The sequence below is a fragment of the Manis javanica genome, chromosome 3, assembly GCF_040802235.1.
Source record: "Manis javanica isolate MJ-LG chromosome 3, MJ_LKY, whole genome shotgun sequence".
In the NCBI taxonomy this organism is placed as follows: domain Eukaryota; kingdom Metazoa; phylum Chordata; class Mammalia; order Pholidota; family Manidae; genus Manis; species Manis javanica.
The window spans coordinates 150056681-150077563 of record NC_133158.1 but is presented as its reverse complement, the minus strand read 5'-3'; the positions used below and the strand labels follow the sequence as shown (position 1 = coordinate 150077563).

The window sequence follows — 20883 nt, the reverse complement described above, 5'->3', positions numbered from 1 at the left end:
AAGGATGAACCTGATCTCTAATAGATCTTTTTTTCCTCCTACCTCTTTCTTCCAGGGGTGGAGGTTAAGGTGAAATTATAGCTTTGAAATGTCCTTACACCTATTTCCTAGCATTTAAGTCTATAGAGTAGCTTTGTCACTGAATTAATTTAATTTCATTATTGACAAGATTTACGAATAAGATAGTTCTAATATCAGTATACCAGATTGTTTTACCATGGTGGCTGATCACTCTTGGATCTTACTGTAATGCAAGCTCTGATTGATCAAGTAGGTTTGAGGTTCTGTGACGCTGACAAGCTCCAGGATAACGCTGATGGTCCGCCATGGACCTCACTTGGAGCGTCTAGAACGTATACACTGTAACACATAAATGAGTTTGCTAACTAGCTATCTTGTTCTCTTTCCTATCTTCTGATTCACATGCAGATAACTACTCAAGATAAAATAAATTGTCTCTGGAATTGAAGGGTTTCATTGTAGAAAAATAATACAAAAAAGCTTAAAAAAGAATTGTTTTTCAAGGTAAAGAACTGAAGTTAGAAGGTGATAGATTTTTTTTTTCCAATCATGGAAACAAGATACTAAAATTGAAAACTTGGCATCTTTCTTAAATTAATCGAAGTTTGAAAATGTGTCTAATTCCTAATGATTCATTTTGACTATCCTGAATTCTTCAGTTCTTATTTAGAAATGAATGTCAGCACTTAGAAAGTTAATGTCACTCAAAATCAGGTCCCATTTTATGTATATTAGTGAGTGACTTTTCAGACTAAATTTAATTTTAGAATGTTATGTTTTAACAGTCAGGATATCAACTCAATAGGCCATGGTTCAATGCCAGTGAGCCATTCAATACACATTTTTTTTTCCTCTTAATAAAATATACACTTGAGGAAATATTAGAGACTCAGGAAATTTGGAGTACAGTGAAGAAGGGCGTATTCTGCATCTAGTTTACAATGAAATTGCAGGCCAAAGCCTTACAGATAAAATTAAATCACTTAGGTTATAATGTTCATATCCATGTGGTGATTTCCAAAAAGACATATGCATCAATGAAATTTTACAGTTCTTTTAAGCTGCTGATAGGATTTTAATCCTTACTAATATAACACAGTTTAAGCCAATAAGCTATGATGGTTTTCATTAATAATTTACATGAACTGAGTCTAAATTTAAAAGTTGTTGTAATTAAGCAAGTTATATTTAAAAGTTAACTATTTCCATAATAGTTTTATCTTGCATGGCCTGAGCAATGCACTGCTTATTATAGCCCCATGGAAAAATGTTTGTTTTTTGATAGAATACTAAAAACAAAAATAAATACAACCTCCCTCCCCCAAATTCATAAGTGTATAACATAGGTTTTGCATTCAATGTGAAGGTACATTTTACAACATTTTGATTGTTCCAATATTTAGAGCCTGTATACTTGAATCTTTATGATTGAATTAAATCTCTCTCAACTGTTTAGGTAGCTATAAATTTTTAAATGAGTTATGTAAACTTATGTTCATTCCTCCTGACATATATAATTCTAAGGTTTTTATTGGTGAAGTTATTTTGCAATTTATTTAAATTCTGGTGGCCCCTCTGCTGCCCTTTCTAATATCTAGGTAGTTTCTCTGCTGGATTTCTGGCTGATTGACGGACACCTTTATCAACTATAAGGATCATTTGCATGGTTTTTTGAGCACCTACTATGTGCCAGGTACTTTACATATATGTTCTCATATGGCCTCAGAATAATCCTACTTGTAGATAATACTCCTCCTTTTCCAAATCCAGAGAACCTAAGTAATTTATGAGGCTGTCCAGATAAAAAGACATTAGGCTGGTTTTCTAATGTGTCTGCTCTGTCTTCAAAGATAATGTTTTACTCTCATGTGACTCCCATACTGCTGCTCCTGAAATGTCAACTAATTCTAAATATCTGCCTGCAAAGAATTCAGCTATGATTCATGTTATTACGATTGCAGAAAAAAAACACATTATATTAAATTCTAAAGCAAATTATTAGCATGTTGTGATTGTTGTATTTTTCTTTTTTCTTATCCTATGGTTTTCTGCTGTTAATTAAGGGTATGTAATTGTTTTTCATTACATGACCCTCATACGAATTGTTTTAAAAATGCTAGTCCAATGCTGGAAGTTCATTAGGGGCAACAATGGGCATTATCTCTGAATCTCTGCCCTGGATATAGCTACTAGCACTTCTTCATTACTGTATTTTTTGTAATTATTAATAGTAATAAATGTTCAGTGTAAACATAATTCAGTCATTAATTTATAAGTAAATAGATTTGTTTAAGGTCTAATTTCTCCAGTAAAACTATTATGTTACAATTAACCTTTTCATATTAGTTGGTTTCTACAGATTCCTCTTCAATACTTTGTAAGGATAAAGTGCTTCATCTTGTTCATTTTATGAAACCAAGCATGTACACAGAGTGTCAAGGAAAAAGAATACAAATTGTGCCTGGTGAAGCCACATACATTTTTCTGTTAACTACTCTATCTATTCATCTCCATTTAAAATCTAACTCTAACTTATCACATACTACCCAATGAACAAAAAGCGTTTGTAAAAGCTAGCCACTGTTCTTGGAAAATAGCTGAAAAATGGTGATTCAGTTAATTTACTTAGAAATTAATCTATAAATGAATTATTTAATTTTAACTCTGACACAGATTTTCAAGCAAATGAATCACTTGTCCAGGAAGGTATTTCTCTAATTTTTTTTTCCAAGAAATTTTCCCACCCACTAATAGAACTCTTATTTACTAATCATGTGTAAAAGTGTAGCTAGAAATTTTCCCTGGAAATTATGTCTGCTTTGCAAATATAAAATGATCACCTATCCTTATGTGGCTGTGAAGGAGAGTAAGGGGAGTGCAATCTAGAAAATATTGTTCAGCAAATTACATTTGTTTGCTTTTCATCAAACACATTAATCTGATGTGCTTTTATTCTTTATTCCCCCATTAGTTTCTTAGATTTTCAACTGGAGTCATCATCTCATTGAAGAAAATGATATTCATCCTATGTTCACGTAAGCAAGATACCCACTTTCTGGCTCTTTAAAGTTGTTTCACTGCTTAGGGACTTCTTTTGCATTTTTTTGTAGGGCTTTTTATTTTTTAGAACTAATTTACCCTATATGATTAATGGAGTCACTGTTAATTAGCAACAATTATTTCAGTGCAATGGGAGTGTCCAAGTGTATATGCTGCAAGCACAAACTTTTTCTAAAAATGAAATTTTGGGTGCCTAACCATCATTAACAAAAGGGCTTTCTTAGCCAGAGTCAAAAGCTAATCTTATTTTTTATTAAATATCTTGGGTAGATGTTTGCAAAGGCAGCTGAGACCTTTTATTTTATTGAAGGAAGCTTTTCATTTATTTTCCTGTTGAAACACACTAATGTGCAGTGTTTTAATTTGAGCAGAGCATCAGTCAGTTATGCTTTAGCTTTTAAAGAGTAACAGGAAGTAGCTAAAAAAATTCTAATCTTAGGAACTCACTCCATTCAAGCACTTCAGATTTTTTAAATAATTGGTATCAAGGTCAGATAATTTTGAAAGATTGTGGTGATGGTAGACATAACCTGAAATAAGACTGAGGTGAAATGTTGATACTGGGAAGTATAACTGAATGTATTTTCTTAGTCTTTGCATTGAAAAATTGTTTTTAATAGCTATAACATACAAGTCTAAAAATACAGACATATTTAACAGAGTGAGGTCTAGTGTTTGAAATTAAACATATACAGGGAAATCGTGTTTTAAAAAATCTAAAATTTGATTTCCCTTTGTAGGGTTGCAATACATCAATGATTCATACACGATTATTTACCAATAGGAATTACATTATGAAAGTTGGTGGAATGGTTACTTTGTTCCCTTTACAAAGCAGAGTATATTCAAAGTTTTAGCTATTCTTATTCTCATTCACTTGCCTTCTGATGGAAGGCAAAAGAAGAAATGGAGTCAGAGTGAGCATTCTAGGAATTGTGCTTGGAAGCATGTCTGCACTGTGAGCATCACCAGACCTGAGCATTTACTGCAGAAAAAAAGCAGAGAGCTGCTCTTGTAGGCCATGTGGCCACAGTGAAAGTTGCTTTTTTTATCTTGAAATGTCCTATTGTGAAAACAATGGGAAGTGGGATCAATTTTACATAGTGAAATAAATGCTTACCTTTTCTTTTTGATTTTAGCTACCAAAAATAGAATTGAACCATCCCCATTTGGCTTCAGATGAATAAAGAGTGAGCCTTGAATAAAAGAAAAGCCTGAACTTTTTTTAGGTGAAAATCAACAAAATTCCAGAAGGATGAAGATGAATTGTAAATACGCTTTAAGTGTGCTGCTAAGATAACACGAACCTCTGAATTCCTTCATTTAAAGTATATTTTAGAATATGAAAATTATATTCTAGAAATAGAAAAAATTAGCTGGAGCAAAAGACAAAGAAATAGGGTTTTTAATTGTGTGCTTATGAGGGTATGTGACCAAACACCCACCAAGGCAGCATCTGAATTAGATTTCTGGAAAGTGGAATACGGGGGAGGGGGCTATAAGAGCATGGTGATATGACATGCTGTTTTCTTTTGTGAGAAATGAAAGTTAATTCCAGGCTAATGTAGGGATGGTAAGCATTATCCTGAGCTGTTGTATTGCTGGAGTCCTTATTAGCTTCTCCTGCTCCTATTGTTTCTCAAATACTCAGACAGATTCAGTACGTGCCAAGTGGTAAGCACACCACTTGCTTTGCAGGGAGGGCCCCAGCAGATAGATACCACATCTGGAAAACACAAACCAACCCCAACAACTGACACAGGGGTTTCAGAAAAGCAGCACACATTATTTAATTACAGAAAATGATTTATTCATAAGCATTAGGAATATGGAATAAATTCAATTTATGAAGATTGGTTTCTTATGCTGAGCTGTTATATGCAATAAGATATAAGGTTAAGTGGCTTATCCTCAGTGACTTGACCTTTCACTTTATTTTCATTATCTTAACAATTTGATTTCATTAAAGAAACATTAAACAAGGCATATTATGGTGAATAACTCAGGCCTGGAACTTCAGAATTCATCTCTTTGGCTCTTGGTTGCAAATAGGTTAAACTCCACATCAGTAATTCTTACCATGCTTAAAATTTTCATTCAGAAATTCTTAAAGCTTTGCTGCATATCAAAGTCACATGCTTTACAAATTATGGAGTTTTATCAATAAATTTTATTTTTGCAGTGGCAGAAGGTAAAGGATTTGGGGAAATCTGATTTATTATCTATACCTTGTATTAATCATTGAAAGCAAGAAAATGTATAACAGATGATCTTTGTCCTTTACTGCTATGGGACAAGTGATATATTAGGAGAGCAGGTAATACTACAGTCTGTTTTTGTTTTAAAATGATTTCTACCCAATACCTTATTTGAACATAGCTCCTTAACAAATTTATTTAACCCTAGATAAACCCTATCCTAAAGTTTATAATACCTACTTTGATTAATATTTTTCTCCAGCTATTTCCTTTATTTTTTATGGCTATTTTAAATATTAAAGGAAAGGAATAAATCTGGTTGGAATCTAGAGCTAAAATAAAGAACCCTTAATATTTTATTGATTACTTCTATTCTGTTATTTCCCAGGTCTGACACTGGTACATAGATTCAGGGACTAATTCATCTGAAAATTGGGAGATGATAATAGCAAGATGAAGTTGACTTAGAGCTTATAAAGTAATGATGTTAATTTAAAAAAACCTAAAATATTTATTAAACTAACTTAAAATTTCAAATTGAAGTAATGTCCTTAATACCATTAAGTTCACAAATTGCATTTTCAAGTTTTATTAATTTTTAAGTCACTGTTTTAAATTTGCTTTTCAAAAAATCCCTTAGCTCCATCATTTTTTTGGCTTTGGCACTTGACAGTCTACAAATAACTTCTCCTTTTAAAAAATATAATTTTCTCAATGTAAAATAGGGAAATATGATTTGCTTATTTATATTACTTTTCATCATTACAGTGAGGCTGTAATTTGGGATTCTATTATTTTTAATTTGAGGAAGACCTCTTTTCACATGGATTTAAGTATCAACAATTATGTTTTTTCTAAAATTTTTAATTCATTGGACCAATGACTTATGATAGAATTCATATATTTAAATATCAATAATTTATGTCAGTTCTACAGAAAATTAGATAGAAATAAGTGATGTGGCTGGCTGTGGACTGAATGTGTCCCCCAAAATTCATAAGTTGAAGTCCTAATTCCCAGAACCTCAGAGTGTGACTATATTTATAGATAAGCCCTTTCTAAAAGTAATTAAGTTAAAATGAGGTCATTAGGGTGAGCCTTAGTGTACTTTGACTGGTATCCTTATAAGAAGAGGATATTTACACAGACATGCACAGTGGAAGACTGTATGAAGACACAGAGGACAGCCATTACTAGCCAAAGAGATGTGTCCCAGGAGAAACCAACACAGCAGATACCTTATCTCAGACTTCTAGCTTCCAGAATTGTGCGAAAAGAAATTTCTGTTGTTTAAGCCACCTAGACTATGGTGCTTTGGCAGCCCCAGGACTTAATACAGGCATGTTTTAAGACCAGAAAACAAATGAGTCCAATTAGAAATGGAATTTCAAAGTTTAAATAGCATAATTTCCTTAGATGTTGTTTTACCTACATAACCATGTAGTTATGTGAAAGTAAAAGAATATTTTAAAACTCAAATTTGTTGTAAGGGGCATTGAGGAGGCATATGAACTTACTGAGAATTTATAGCGTAACCCAGTCAAAATACAGATGCAAATTGAAAACTAAGGTGAAAAACTAACAATAAAGTAATCACTAACACACGTAGTCCTTGTTATGCACCAAATACTGTTCTGAATATTTCACATTTATCAAGATTTTTGACCATCACAAGTCTACAAGATCTAGGAATTATAATTATCTTCATTTTACAGATGAGGAAACTGAAGCCAAAACGGTTAAATGACTTGTCAAGGCCATACAAATAGTAGGGGGCAGACATGGTGTGAACGCAATCTAGTTCTAGGATCTGTGCTCCTAAGTGGTATGAAATATGGCACCAAGCTGGAATAACCTCCATATCTTAAGTTTCTGTTGGTTCCTCTTGTAATTTGCTCCCGGAGCTACAGTTAAGTACTATCACAGACTAGGGAATTGCAAAGGAGGACACCTGCTCGTGGGTGTGTGTGCACTTCTGTGCGAGCCTGCATCTCCAGGGAATGGTGTGAGTGAGGGTGGGACATGTACCTGTGGTGCTGGGAATTTAGGGAAGATGTCACTTAGTTATATTTACTTCTCAGTGGGGACAATGGGTTTGAGGAAGTCACACTAGAGGCAGAGAAATGATTTAGCAAGTTGTTGAAGTAGCCTGAACTAGTGATTGAATCACCAAAATTAGAAGCAATTGTAGTAAGTTGCTGAAGATGGCTTTCAGACTGGCCAGAGAAGACCATTGGTTTAATGTTTCCGAGTTCCACCATAGAAAGTTAAAAACAGAGTGAGGCTTACTGTAAACTATGGACTTTGGGTGAGAATGATGGGTCAGTGTAGGTTCATTGATTGTAACAAATGCACCACTTTGGTGCCAGATGTTGATAGTGGGGGAGACTGTGTATGTAGGGGCCTGGGGTATATATGGATAATCTCTGTACCTTCTGCTTAATTTTGCTATGAACCTAAAACTGCTCTAAATAAAGAGTGCATATATTGATCCTTGATTGGCTTTATTCTTGGGCAGGGTTGTATATCCTGCTACTTTTGATTCACAGACATATGTGTGTGTATATATACTATATATATATATATATATATATATATATATATATATATATATAGTGTATTTTTTTGTTGTTGTTTTTTGTTTCCTCATTGATTCATTCAGTAGTTCCACAGACATTTATTGACTGCCTATTTGCCAGGTTATTTTTTAAAGCTTGGGGATATAGCAGTGAATAAAACTCATCAAATCCGTGGCTTCATGGAGATTGTGGGGAAGACAAACAATAGAAGATACATATATAACATCAGGTAATGATAAGTATTATGAAGAAAAATTAAGCATCTTAGAGGGATAGAGAGTGATATGGGTGGTGAGGAGTCTTTTAGTTAGGTTTTCAGATATCTTTTCTTTTAGTTATCTTTTAGATAGGTTTTCAGGGAAGACCTCTGTGATATATAATGAGTTATAAGAAATATGTATTTGGTCATTCATATGACCAAATATATATTTCCCAGGTACATTTAGTCTTCATCCACAGTTACTGATAACATTTCAGAGACTTAAAGGTGCAATGGGTGTCTTGTTCTGTTAATGAGAGACTTCTGGACCACACCCAAGGGCAGGGGCTGGGGTTTGAATCAGCCAATGGCCAATGATTTAGTCAATCAGGACTATGCAATGAACAAAAACCCCTGAGAGAGCTTATCACTCTCATGGATCCTGCTTCTCAATCAGAGAGGCTTCTATGCTTGGGGAACCAGAGTGAGCCCACATGCCACCAGGCCAGGCCCCAGGCTTCACAAGGATAGAAGCTCCTTTATTTGGGACCTTTCCCTATGTATCTCTTCATCTGGCTGTTAACTTGTATCCTTTATGAAACTGGTATATTTAAGAGTTTTCCTGAGTTCTGTGAGCCTCACTAGCAAATTAATGAACCTGAGGGAATGGCCTTTGGAACCTCCAATATGTAGCCAGTAGGTCAGAAGCACAGGTAACTGCCTGGGGCTTGCCACTAGAGTCTGGAGTGGAGGGTGGAGGGCAGTCCTTTAGGACCGAGCCCTTAACCTGGGGAATCTGGTGCTATCTCTAGGCAGATAGCATCAGAAGTGAACGGAGTTCTTGGGCACGCTGCCCGTGTTTGAGATCTACTTGGTGTTGTGTGTGTGGGAAGACCCTCTCCTACACACACTTTGGAATCCAGCCCAGGAACCAGAAAGGAGTTATACTGCTGTGTATACTATTACTGCTGTACATTATCATTATTGCATATGAAAAATTACAGCCTCTCTGAGGAGGTGAACTTTGACATCCACTGGAGAAAAGTAGGAAAGGTGGAGCCACACAGAGATAATGGGGTTAGAGAAATTCAGGCAGGAGTAGCAAGAAAATGACCCTGAAGCTGGAACAGGCTTGGTACCTGTGAGAAATAGCAGGGTGGCCTGTGACCTGGGGCTCAATGAGTCAGGAGAGAGCAGGAGAGCAGTAGTCCACACTTAGCCAGACAACAGATCAACAGGGGTGAACACACTGATTTTATTTTGGTTGTGATAGAAAAATCATTGGAGGGTTACAAGTTAGAGAAAGAAAAGTTCTGACCTCTTTTACATAACAGAGGACAAGAGTAAAAGCAGGATGGCTATTAGATCCTGATGGCTTGGAATACACTGAAGTTGATGAGAAGTGATTTGAGCCCAAGATATACTTTTATGGTATAGCCAAGGGATTTGCTGATGAATTGGACAGGGTCAAGACTGAGAATCAACAGTAATACTGAGGGTTGGTTCAGAAAGTGAATGGGGATGAATAGGAGATGGGGAACACTTGGGGAAGATCAAGTCTGGGTGCAAAACTTAAGAGTTTTGTTTTGGTAAAAGTCAAGATTATTACATACTAAACGTTCAAGTACAGATTTTGAGAGAGAGTTGGATATATGGCATCCACGAAAGAGGTCAGGCCTGGAGATAAGTAGCTGAGAGTCATATTTACGTTAAATCATCCAGGCAGTAGATGTGTGGAGAGCTGACACCTGAATTCTGAGTTTCTCCGACATTTAGGCTGGGAGGGTCCAATGAAAGAGACTCAGATGAAGGCACCAGTGAGGCAGGGTGAAACCCATGCATGCCTGTTTAAATTACACGTTGCCTAGTCAAAACAGTTTAAATTGCAAATGCCCTAGGAGCATCATTAAAATTATTAAAACAAGGGACTGAGATTTTGGGTTATTCATGAATTAATTTATACTTAAAAAGAGGCCTTCTAATCCTCCTTTCCTCCCCTGTTCTATTTCAGGGCATAATTAAGCTACCATTCTGTCTCACCTTCAAAGAAACTAAAACCTGAACTGTTTTGAAGTTAAAACATAGATGAGAAATATCAACACAATGTAGTACTTCTGAATATGGGAATATGCCAAGTTATGAATAAGTCAGTGTATAAAAGTGAAATACTTATTGGCTTATTTGTGAAGGGTTTATTTGTTAATTTTTTTTCCTATTGTAAAGCTTTTGTTAATTCTTGCATATCAGGGAGATTTAGAAAAATACCAATGACTGGGCTCTATCCCAGAACAATTACATCAGAATTTCTGAGGCATCAACATTTTTTACATTTTTAACAACGCTCCCCAGGAGAATCTAATATGCAACTAGGGTTGAGAATCACTTGTCTCCATGTATGTATCACTTTATATAGCTGTAATCAGTATAATGACTACAATGCTTTTTTGACCCTTTTCAGATATTATATATTTCTTTTCTGTATAATCTTTAGAATTTAACAGGAATATAATTTTGCATAATTTTATAATACAATTTATATACCAGATTATTTAAAAAATACAATAGTTAAGTCTTAGGCTGCATTTCATTTTTTGAAGCCATATGTAACACTGCAATTAGCAATTATTCACCTGTCTTCTTAAGTTTGCATTCTTAAGCAAAATATTATGACATAATATGTCATTCATTGTATACATATTGTTTTCTAAAACTTGAAAATGATTTACAATCCCTTGGAGTATTTGGGAAATCAGAGTCATCACGATCTAACCTACATTGTGTATAAAGATTTTTTTCTTAAAATTGCTAGAGTAATGGATTGTATTAATGAGGGTGATTTTCCTTGCAAGCAGCAGAAACCAACTTAAAACAAAAAAGGGAATTATTTTCTTGTGTAACTAAAATATTCTGAGGTTATTTGAATTTGGGCAATGATGAACTCAGAGCCTCACATATGGTACAGGATTTGATTTCTCTTTCTTTAGAAGTTAGCATTGCAGGCTTCTTGATTGGCTTTATTCTTGGGAAAGGTCATACACCCTTTTACTTTAGCTTCTGTCATAATTCCAGCCCATAATTGAAATTCTATTTGACTGGCTCAGTCTGAATGAATTATTGTGGCTACTGTTACTAGGGTTTGGAATTCTCACCTGCCTGTGTGGATTCAGGTTTGAGGTTATCACACCAGGACATGGATTCAGAATTAGTGGGGAGAGGGGCTCTAGAGAGAGACCAGGTTAAGCAAAAACATGTGTTTTTGCAATATAGATTTGATATGATGTGTAACTTTTCTTTTAACATAATTCATGTTAACGTTCTAACATTGTTTTAATACAATGTTTAGTATGTTGATATAGCAATGCATACCATATTATTTTAAAAACAACTTTTATGTCATAGAGTTCTATAGAATATTTATGAAAAGAAAAATAAGTGATCTTAAAAATAACAAGTGCTTGACTTCTGTAGGTCAGGGTTTGGCTCAAATGCTCATTTATGAAATTAGAAATGGAGAAAGTCCTATTGTATATACAGCGCTCTATGTGATAGTTATTCTCAACATAATGTGTTTCCACAATTCATGTTTCTGTTGAATTTTAGGAGGGGAGAATATTCATCCAGCAGCTCCCAGGAATATTCCTGTTTAATCAGTTGGTGTTTTATTACAAAGATAAACCATAACTTTAAATGGTTTATCACCATAATTTTAAAGTTTGCAAACCAAACCAGCAGCCATATATAACTGAAGTTGTTTTAGTAATGTTGAAAAACTATTAATCACTTATTCAAGATGATGGAGCATAACAGCCAGGCCTAAAATTTTCCCATCTGAAGGAAGGATGAAAAAGCAATATAACAACTTCTCTCCGGAACCAGGTCATCATTTACGTGGTACCAGGTAGAGGAGCAAAAATGATAACAAGTTCATATTCATTTCTGACAGCAGCACTGATATATTAGAATCTAAAATGTGATAAGGGCACGATTATATCAAATTTTATGTACAATAATAGTGAAACATTTGGTTACATGTAAAAATATCATACACTGTTTATATTTGCTTTTTTATTTTCACCAATTAAAATTAAAGTATTCTCTAATAGCAGCTTGTCACATTCCTATGATACATAAGTACATCTTTATGTGCTGTATGAATAAGAATACTGTTTAGGAAAGTTTTTTTTTAATGTTTTTCTTTAGTGTTGACAAACTGAGGTCATCTGGCAAAAGAAACAGTAGAAACAATAAGGTAGAAGGCATTTATGACAATGTATAATATTTGGAGATGAATCCTTTAATTTTTTTATAGGCTGAAAATAAGTAATATGTATCTTCTATAGAAAAAGAGAACAAAGTAAAATGTGTAGATTGATATTTTTAAATATTGAGTTTCATAGTAATTTGAATTTTAACTTTGTGTTAACTCCTCAAGTTTAGTTGCAATTCATTATATATAAAAGTAGTTCAGAGACTAAAAGGTATAAAAATAATATCAGTGTTAATCTACATAAGAATGAAGACATTCTTTACACTCAGAATTTTTAGAAATATTTTTGCAAATATTGATTAGATACAAACTTCTCATTACGTGTTATTTTCTAGAGCTGTCAGTCTATCAAATCATTAGGCCCTACTAGACAATCTGTTCTTGTAAATATTCCAATAGTGGGCATAATATTTTCAGAAGATCTCTACATTTCTACGAATTTAGTCTAGGTTCATTCTTGAAAGTTGAGTTTTCCTTATTTATAAAATAAGACCTCATACTTATTGAATATTTTTTATATTGCCACTATTCATTCTCTAAACAATTTACCTAGATGTTGATACTATTTTACAAATGAGGAAACTGAGTCAAGGGAAGTTAAGTGTCTTGCCTATGAAAACACAGGTAGTAAATGAAGGCATTCTGACTGGGGTGTACAACATTATATGACCTCTTATGAAGTCTTACTCCCAGGAGGGTAGAACTTCTCTCCTTTGAAAGAGCTAAAGTGTCCATCTACAGTGATACCACTGAGTGGTTAAAAATAGCTATGGAGGTAGTGGAAACAGTTTCTAGGGCACCAATCAATGAACTTTGGTGATGCCAGGAAGCAGTTAAGTTTGGCTAAATTTCCCCCAGAAAACATGATATCCCTTAGAAATTCATCAAACTTTGTCTTTCAAGAAGCCAATATTGAAATTAATTATAGTTATATAATTATTATATATAACTTAACTATAATATAACTATTATATATAGACTTAACTATTGTATTTTTTAAATAATCTGGTATATAAATCAGCAAACATTATTTTTACTGATTCAATGGAACCTAGTAGTAGAATCTTGCAGAAAGCTTCAAACATTCTCCTAGTGTGGTTCTTACCGTGTTGAGGACTTATACATGAATGTGATCATATAAAAGATTGAGTCTCTCTCTTCCTTTTTGGGAAAATTCTAATGATTATGAGGGTCAAAGGTCCCCTAGAACATTTTTTATTATAACAGCTGATTCTCAGAATTAAGACTAAAAAACCCATGTAAATAAGATGTTAGTATTCTGAAAGAGTAATATTTTGGGAAGACTGGAACTGGATAAAAAGTATGGGATAAACACCTACAAGGTAGTTCTCAAACATTTCGGTCTTAAAACACCTTTTTGCTCTTACCTATTACTGCCAATCCTAAAAACCTTTGTTTTTGTCTTTGTAAGTTGTATCTCTTAGTACTGACCATACTAGAAATCCAGGAAATTTTAAGAAATAATTGATTAATTAAAGAATAAATCATTTCATACTAAAACCTATAATAATGTTTAATGAACAAGTAACTGTTTTCTAAAATAATTAGTGAGTAGACTGATACTGTTTTATATTTTTTCAAATATTACTGTCTGGATTAGTAAAAGATATTTGGATTCTCATATCTGCTGCTTGATTTAATCTGTTTTGATAATGTCATTTTTATTGAAATATAAGAAGAAAATCTGGCCTCATTCAGATATGAAGTTGAAATAACCTCTTTGTTAATTTTTTTTAAAGATAATTGTGGATATTCTTCTTTGATGTTATAGCCAAATATGTCAAGTGGTTGATTTCAATGTGGATCTGAAACCGTATCAATGAACTTCTTTTCTCTGTTACATTAAAGTCCATTGGCTATCTTGCATTTTAGATGGATCATTATCTGTGCAACATCATGCATAGGTCATTTGGAAAGTATTGGTTTACTAATTTTGCAGATCTTCCAAAAGTTAACATATTTCACTATATAATATCAAAAAATTACTTTAGTGTTTATTACTAGCATCACATTCAATCTTATCATTGGTAACACAAATGGCTAGTAGTTTTTCCTGAAATGACAGTAAAGGGACCACTATGCCTTGCTTTGTCTAGGACTTTTGCAGTTTTAGCACTGAAAGTCCTGTGTTTCCAGAATCCTTAAGAACCAGGTAGACAAGGATGGTTGGTCACCCTAAGTGACAGGCTCACATTTTTTAGAAAATATTTCTAAATACTCAAGTCAGAATAACAATAGCTTGTCAATTATTCTTTCAAGTATAAATGGGTGCTATATTAACAAGGCTAGTTTAGCTCATAACCTGTTCACACAAGAGCTTTTCTTAGAGAAAATCATTTGCATATCTGTATGTAAAAGTGCTTTATGCATAGTCCCATTTTTATCACCCAGAATATTTTTTTAAAGTATATTCTTAAGTAAAATATTCTTAAAAAAAATTAATGCCAAGTGCCTGGCGGTGTGGAATACAATGACTACTAGTATATACAATTGGTGTCATTGTCTTGGTTTGTACTAAGGCACTAGTGCAAAACTTTTCCCAACATTTCTTTTGCAACATCACTTTAAGGTATTGACATGATGAAAAGGAAAGTAATATTTTAATATTATTATAAACATATTTTGGCTTTGTGGAGGTCTCAGAGACCGTCAAGGCTTTGCAGATCTGACTTTGAGAACCACTGATCTAATAGAATATTTCTTATATAGTACCCATCACATATATTTGATATTAGTTGTTTTCAGCAAACATTACAACAGTACCTACTTTTCTTTCTTTCACTAACTGTCATAGAGGTTAATATCTATATTCAAAACCATATGCACCTGTGGTAAAATGACTTCAAATAACTGCCTAGTTATGCATCAGAAGTCTTTTCTCAATATGAAGAAGAGTCTATTAAAAAAAATTAACCTGTGTGATCTTGAGCAAGTTGCTCATCATTCTGTGGCTAATTTCCTAGGTGGTAAATAAAGCAGTTGGCTTAAATTAGTGATTGAGACTCAGGAAAACACTGTCTCCCTAGGAGTTGTGGGAATATGTACTATAATGTTGTTTTATTAAATGTGTTGTTGCAGTTTGGAAGGGAGTTCACTGGCATTCAATACACTGGTCCAGGGTTGCTAAATGACCTCCCAAACAGTAAGTCCTACCACAAATGCCACTAACAATAACACCCCCTTTGGGAGACACTGTACCTTTCTAGTGTCACATGACAAATGCCTTGTTCCTCCAGGAGGAATACTTCTCAAAGAACAGCAGGTTCTGTGTCAGAGGAGAAGGGAGGAATGAGAACATAATGATAGAGGGATTCGTGCTAAAGGGAAAGGGGCTGAGCTATCTGTCCGTGTTGGCAGGAGTGTTAAGAATGGAGGAAGAAGAGACAGCTGGCATGTGTGAGCGCACCAGGGCTTCCTTGTCACCCACCTCCCCTATCTCATATCCCCAGCTCTGGCTAGGATATCATTACAACCAGGTCAATTTTTATTTTTTATTTATATTATGTATAAATAAATTCACATAATTTATATTATGTAAATTTTTTATTTACATTATATTATGTATATGTTAAATATTCTAAAATACATTGTACCTCTCTTTATCATGAAATAGGATGCAGTGTGAACAAATTTCTGAATCAAAAATAAAACTCCTGTTTTTTTTTCCACAACCTACATAGAAAATCAGAATAAAATGGATAGATATACTATTTGAAGAGTTAATGAATTATTAGCTACCTAATCCTTATTGTTTTAAAATAGGAAACTTATACTCCAGAGACAGAATATATTTAGTCAAAATCACATATTCAGTGGCCAAATGAAATTGACTCCCAATAAAAGGAGATAACTGTAGTTTAAAAGATTATGGCTGGACCCTAAGAAAGAAACATATCCTACCATTTGCAACAACATGGATGGAGCTGGAGGACATTATGCTCAGTGAAATAAGTCAGGCAGAGAAAGGCAAATACAAATGATTTCCCTCATTGTGGAGTGTAACAATGAAGCAAAACTTAAGAAACAAAACAGCAGCAGACTCACAGACTCCAAGAAGTGACTAGCGGTTACCAAAGGGGATGGGTGGGGGAGGGCAGGTGGGGAGGGAGGGAGAAGAGGTTTGAGGCATATCATGATTAGTGCACATGGTGTGGGGTGGGTGGATCATGGGGAAGACAGTGTAGCACAGACAAGGCGCATAGTGACTCTGGAATTTTACTACACTGATGGACAGTGACTGCAATCGGGTATGGGGGGGACTCAACAATATGGGTAAATGTAGTAACCACATTGTTTTTCACATGAAACCTTCATAAGAGTATATATCAATAATACCTTAATAGAAAAAAAAAGAAAAGAGAAAAAAAAGATTATGGCTGGACCAGGTATTGGGAATTCATTCGCCATTTTAAATTTGAGACACATAATACTTTTAAATTATTGCAAACTCAGATAAGGAAGCTTAATTTGTTTTGCTTTTGTTTAGTTTTATTTTTCAGTTTCAGGGTCTTATAAAGCCTACCTTTTTAAGTGGTAATGACTATCAGAAGGAATAATTCATTCAAAGAAGAGGTGTTAATAATATTTTATGTAATGTTATCATAGAACACTCAATTTTTCATGGTCACATTTTTTTTTGTGAGTTGCCTGGGATCTTAGACTCCTGCACCCATATTTAGTGATTTAAGGCTCCTAAGTTGTTATCTACAGGTGGGCAGAGAAAGGTCCATAATAATTACCGTTTATTTTCTGTTTCCTTGGTTGCCCTGGTAAAATAAGTGATTGAGGATTTAGAGTTATGAACAGGAAACTTTTGCCTAATAAATGATCATTTCTATTTATCTATAATTTGGTATTTCAGATCATATTCCTTCTTCTCCCAATTTTATTTGTTATAAGAAATTGATAGCAATTTCCTAGCTCTGCTTCCATCAGCTGGGAGAAGTGGACAAGTTTCTTAAGCAATCTGGGACTCATTTTCTTCATTTGAAAAATAAGGTATGATTGATATTATAAAAGTATTGTGAGAGTTAAATTATATTCAGCTTGTAAATTAGAATGCCTAACACCTGGCAGGAAGTTGATACTTAATGAAAGTAACTCTCATTTAGTTCCCATTAAAGAAAAACTAATAAATAAATACAATAGTTATGGATATGTACTTGGTTTACATTAATTTCATGTTGCCCTGCCCTGCTTTTTACTCAGGGTTCAGTTAGTTTCAAGATCTTATTTTGAATTTTGATATTGGCTTTTGTGGATTTGAAATTTGGGTCTACATAATAGCTATCCATGTGAATAAAGAGCATTTTAGAAAGAGGAGATGGGCTCAGGAGGTTAAAGAGCTCGATAACTATTTAGAATTTAACACACATCTGACATGTATCCAGGCTTTTACTGAATATAGATTGAACAATGAATTATTCCCTCTCCGCCATTCATTGCATGGGCACCCCTGGGCATGCTGTGGTGGCAGGTGGAAGCCTCTTTTTAGGGTTGGGCTCAGCACTGGATTTTTTTTGTTAACATATTTTTATGTAATCATAAATATTATAACCATTGTGTAACCATTAGAAAACACAAGGGAGAACAAATAAGAATTTAAAAATAATCATCCACAGTCACAGTTCCCAGTGACATATCTACTTTAACATAGACATACTATTTAAACTAAAATAGGACCTGAAATCTAATGGTACATTTCTACTTTTAGGATATATAGATGAGAGCTAGCTACCTTAAATTCACACTTTGAAAATCAGGTTTCAGCCTTAAGTGAGGCTAAATAAAATTTAATAGAAAATTCAGAATGAAACTTTGGGCAGTTTCAAGGCATATATATATATATATAGTTCTTAGGAATCCTAAGTTTTTAAATGATTGACTTTTAAAAATAAATAGCAACATTTAACAGCCTCTTGTTTATAATTTCTTCAAGTCCATACTAATACTATTTACTGAACTATTATTTTGATGAATTATTAAGTCGCTGAATACTTTGAACCTATTTGAGGACTGATTCAATTTTCAATCATTTCTGAGTGTATACTGAAATCTAGATTTCTTCCACCATAAAAAGGAAACAGAAGTCAATGTTAGGAGATGGCAAGCCTTTACTTGTTTGGCTCCCAGCTTTTAGCACAAAATTGCTGTCTATGTGGTGTCTACCGCTCCTTTCACCTGCTTGCAAAAGTGAAGACAGGCAGGGGCCCTGACAGGTCAATCTGGTTGTTAACCTCAGGCATCTTCAAAGGTGATCAAGATTCACAGTCTCAGGGATGTGTGAAAACTTTGCTCTACAGAACTCAGGGGCCAATCATAGGTTGCATTTGAAAACATGGCTCAGCAAGTGAGTGAAGATTTCTCAGGGCAGTGAGAATATGAGCTGTGAACCTAGCCCCCTCAACTAGTATTTATAACGATTCTTCTAAATCCTGCTGTCAAATCTTAAATATCACATATAGTTTTTCTAACAGCAGTAAATTTGGGGAAGGAAAATCTTGCCTTTGACTTTGAAACAGCAGTTAAATACTTGCCTCTAAAGTTCTAAGTCTGTTTCCACTGTGGTAGGTCTGCCTGGTTGAATCAACTAAAAACTTGCACTTCTTTATAGACTGTGCAGCTTGACTGCTTTTTGCGATAAAGTGCCTATAGATACACAAAATTCCAAGAAGAGGTAAAAGCCAAATTAGCTATTATTGCACCAGTTTTGTGATTTAAAATTTGCTTGGAGTTTCTCTAAGTTTTCTTGCACTTGGGAGCTCAGCCTATTTAAAAGAGTATTTGGTGACTCCATAGTTTATTCTATTTTCAAATGCCATGGTTTACCTCTCAGCCTGTCCCAATCTCACAGAAAGAATTGAGATGTATAGTTAAAGAGAGTATGGACCCTTGGAATAGTATTTTTTAATGATCATTCTTTAGTTTTCTTTTAAAATTAAAGAATCAAATAAAGAATGTAAATTCTGGCCTTGTTTTTCTGTTCATCTACAGAAGGACATGAAAGAAGAGTTGCTGGCCATTCATCCTGTTTTGTAAAAACAACACTCCCAGAGGAACCCCAGACCATTATTGTTCTCCTCTGTTCCTGTCAGTAATTTATTTGGGAAGCTTCTGAAAGAATGAGGTTTTCTACTTCATTGTCACTACAGCTGAATATGTTACACCTGGATTGTCAAAAATTTGAATGCAATAAAATGAATGGTAATACACCTATTATGAACATAATTCAGTCCTTCAGGATGCAGAATTTGAGGTTGTGCAGACCTCCATTACGAACATCAATGCTAATTACATTGCAGCTATAAAGAATATAGGAAGTGGACCGAAACAGCCTTCATCCTGTAGTACTCTGGAAGTTGTTTGATAAAAGGAACGCTTTCTATCACTTGTTTACTTGTCTCCTGTACAGGGGACGGCAGTAAGGGAGTGGGCAAAGAGATAATGAGAGGCGGGTAGGTGGGTATGTGGGATATAGACTTTACTTTGCAAATGTATTATAGAATAAAATAATGACACTGGTCAGTTTCCACAAGGACCCATCATAAATGCGATGATAGGCAGGGACAGAGAGCAAGCGGCAGCTTATATGATCTCACTGATGGGACAATGCCAACATGTTCTTTTCTTTCCTAGGGAGCTGAAGTCAAACAATAAGTGGAAGACTCTCAAGCTTAGTCACCACGTCATGACTTGACAGTCAATTTCTTCACTTCCTTCCACCCCACAGAGAGTCCCTGCATCCCTTGGAATTCAGTGCCTGCTAGACTGTGGAAAGATAAGACACATTGCAGGGCTACAGTCCAGGGCCTCATGCCATCCTGAGTCAGCCCAGCTTCCCCTCAGGCCTGCTGAGTGCCCTCCTAGGAATGCAGTAGGCGGTGAGCCAGTGTGCAAGGCTTCCCTCCTCCGCAGCTCCAGGTAGAGAGGACAGCCCCAGCGCTGCAGCTTCCTGGCCTGCTTTCTCTGGGTCACTTCCTCCCCATTCGGTTACAAAAGGGTAACTAGAGTTCATCCACTCTGTTGCCACTTTTTTGAGCAGGTAAGTCAGGTCATTCTCACAAAGTTGCAGCTTCCTGCTGAGCTGCATCCTCAGGGAAGGCTGGGTTTCCTGTTAAGTGCCTTATGAAGGTGCTGCTCACAGTGAGTCCAGGTAGTAAATAGCTCCTCCAGCTAAGACCATTTGTCAGAGGCATATTTGCACCAGTTACAATTGCATCCTGAAATATTTTCACTGTAGTATGCTGCCGTCTCCTTGAACACTACCATTTTTTTATTTTAAAGCTCTGTCGTTTCACTATTAGGAGAAGCCTCCCACTAAATGAGCAACACTCAGCAGGTCTGGCATAGCTAACCTTGATCCTTTCTGGCTGGTGTCTTATTGCTGCTTCTTGCCCAGCCTCCTCTCTGATTTTTAACCCAGCCTCCTCTTTTATGTTCACTTATTTCATTATTTGAAAGAAAACAGCAGAACCTGGAAGCTCCAGCCCAGTCATGCTCCTGGACGCCTGTCTTGCCCTGTGGTCTCTTTTGATCTAA

The 20883-nt window shown here is 34.9% G+C and overlaps 2 long non-coding RNA genes across 2 annotated transcripts; both read left to right on the top strand.

Annotated features, from left to right (window-relative positions):
- Window positions 1-209: 209 nt before the first annotated feature.
- Window positions 210-5907, top strand: LOC140848208 (uncharacterized). The gene is made up of 3 exons (XR_012128773.1): window positions 210-1714; window positions 2993-3056; window positions 4221-5907. It is a non-coding gene; the product is annotated as an uncharacterized lncRNA (long non-coding RNA).
- A 6348-nt stretch (window positions 5908-12255) lies between these two features.
- LOC140848207 (uncharacterized) lies at window positions 12256-19631 on the top strand. Its single transcript, XR_012128772.1, has 4 exons — window positions 12256-12306; window positions 15424-15487; window positions 17245-17343; window positions 19339-19631. It is a non-coding gene; the product is annotated as an uncharacterized lncRNA (long non-coding RNA).
- The last annotated feature ends 1252 nt before the right edge of the window (window positions 19632-20883 follow it).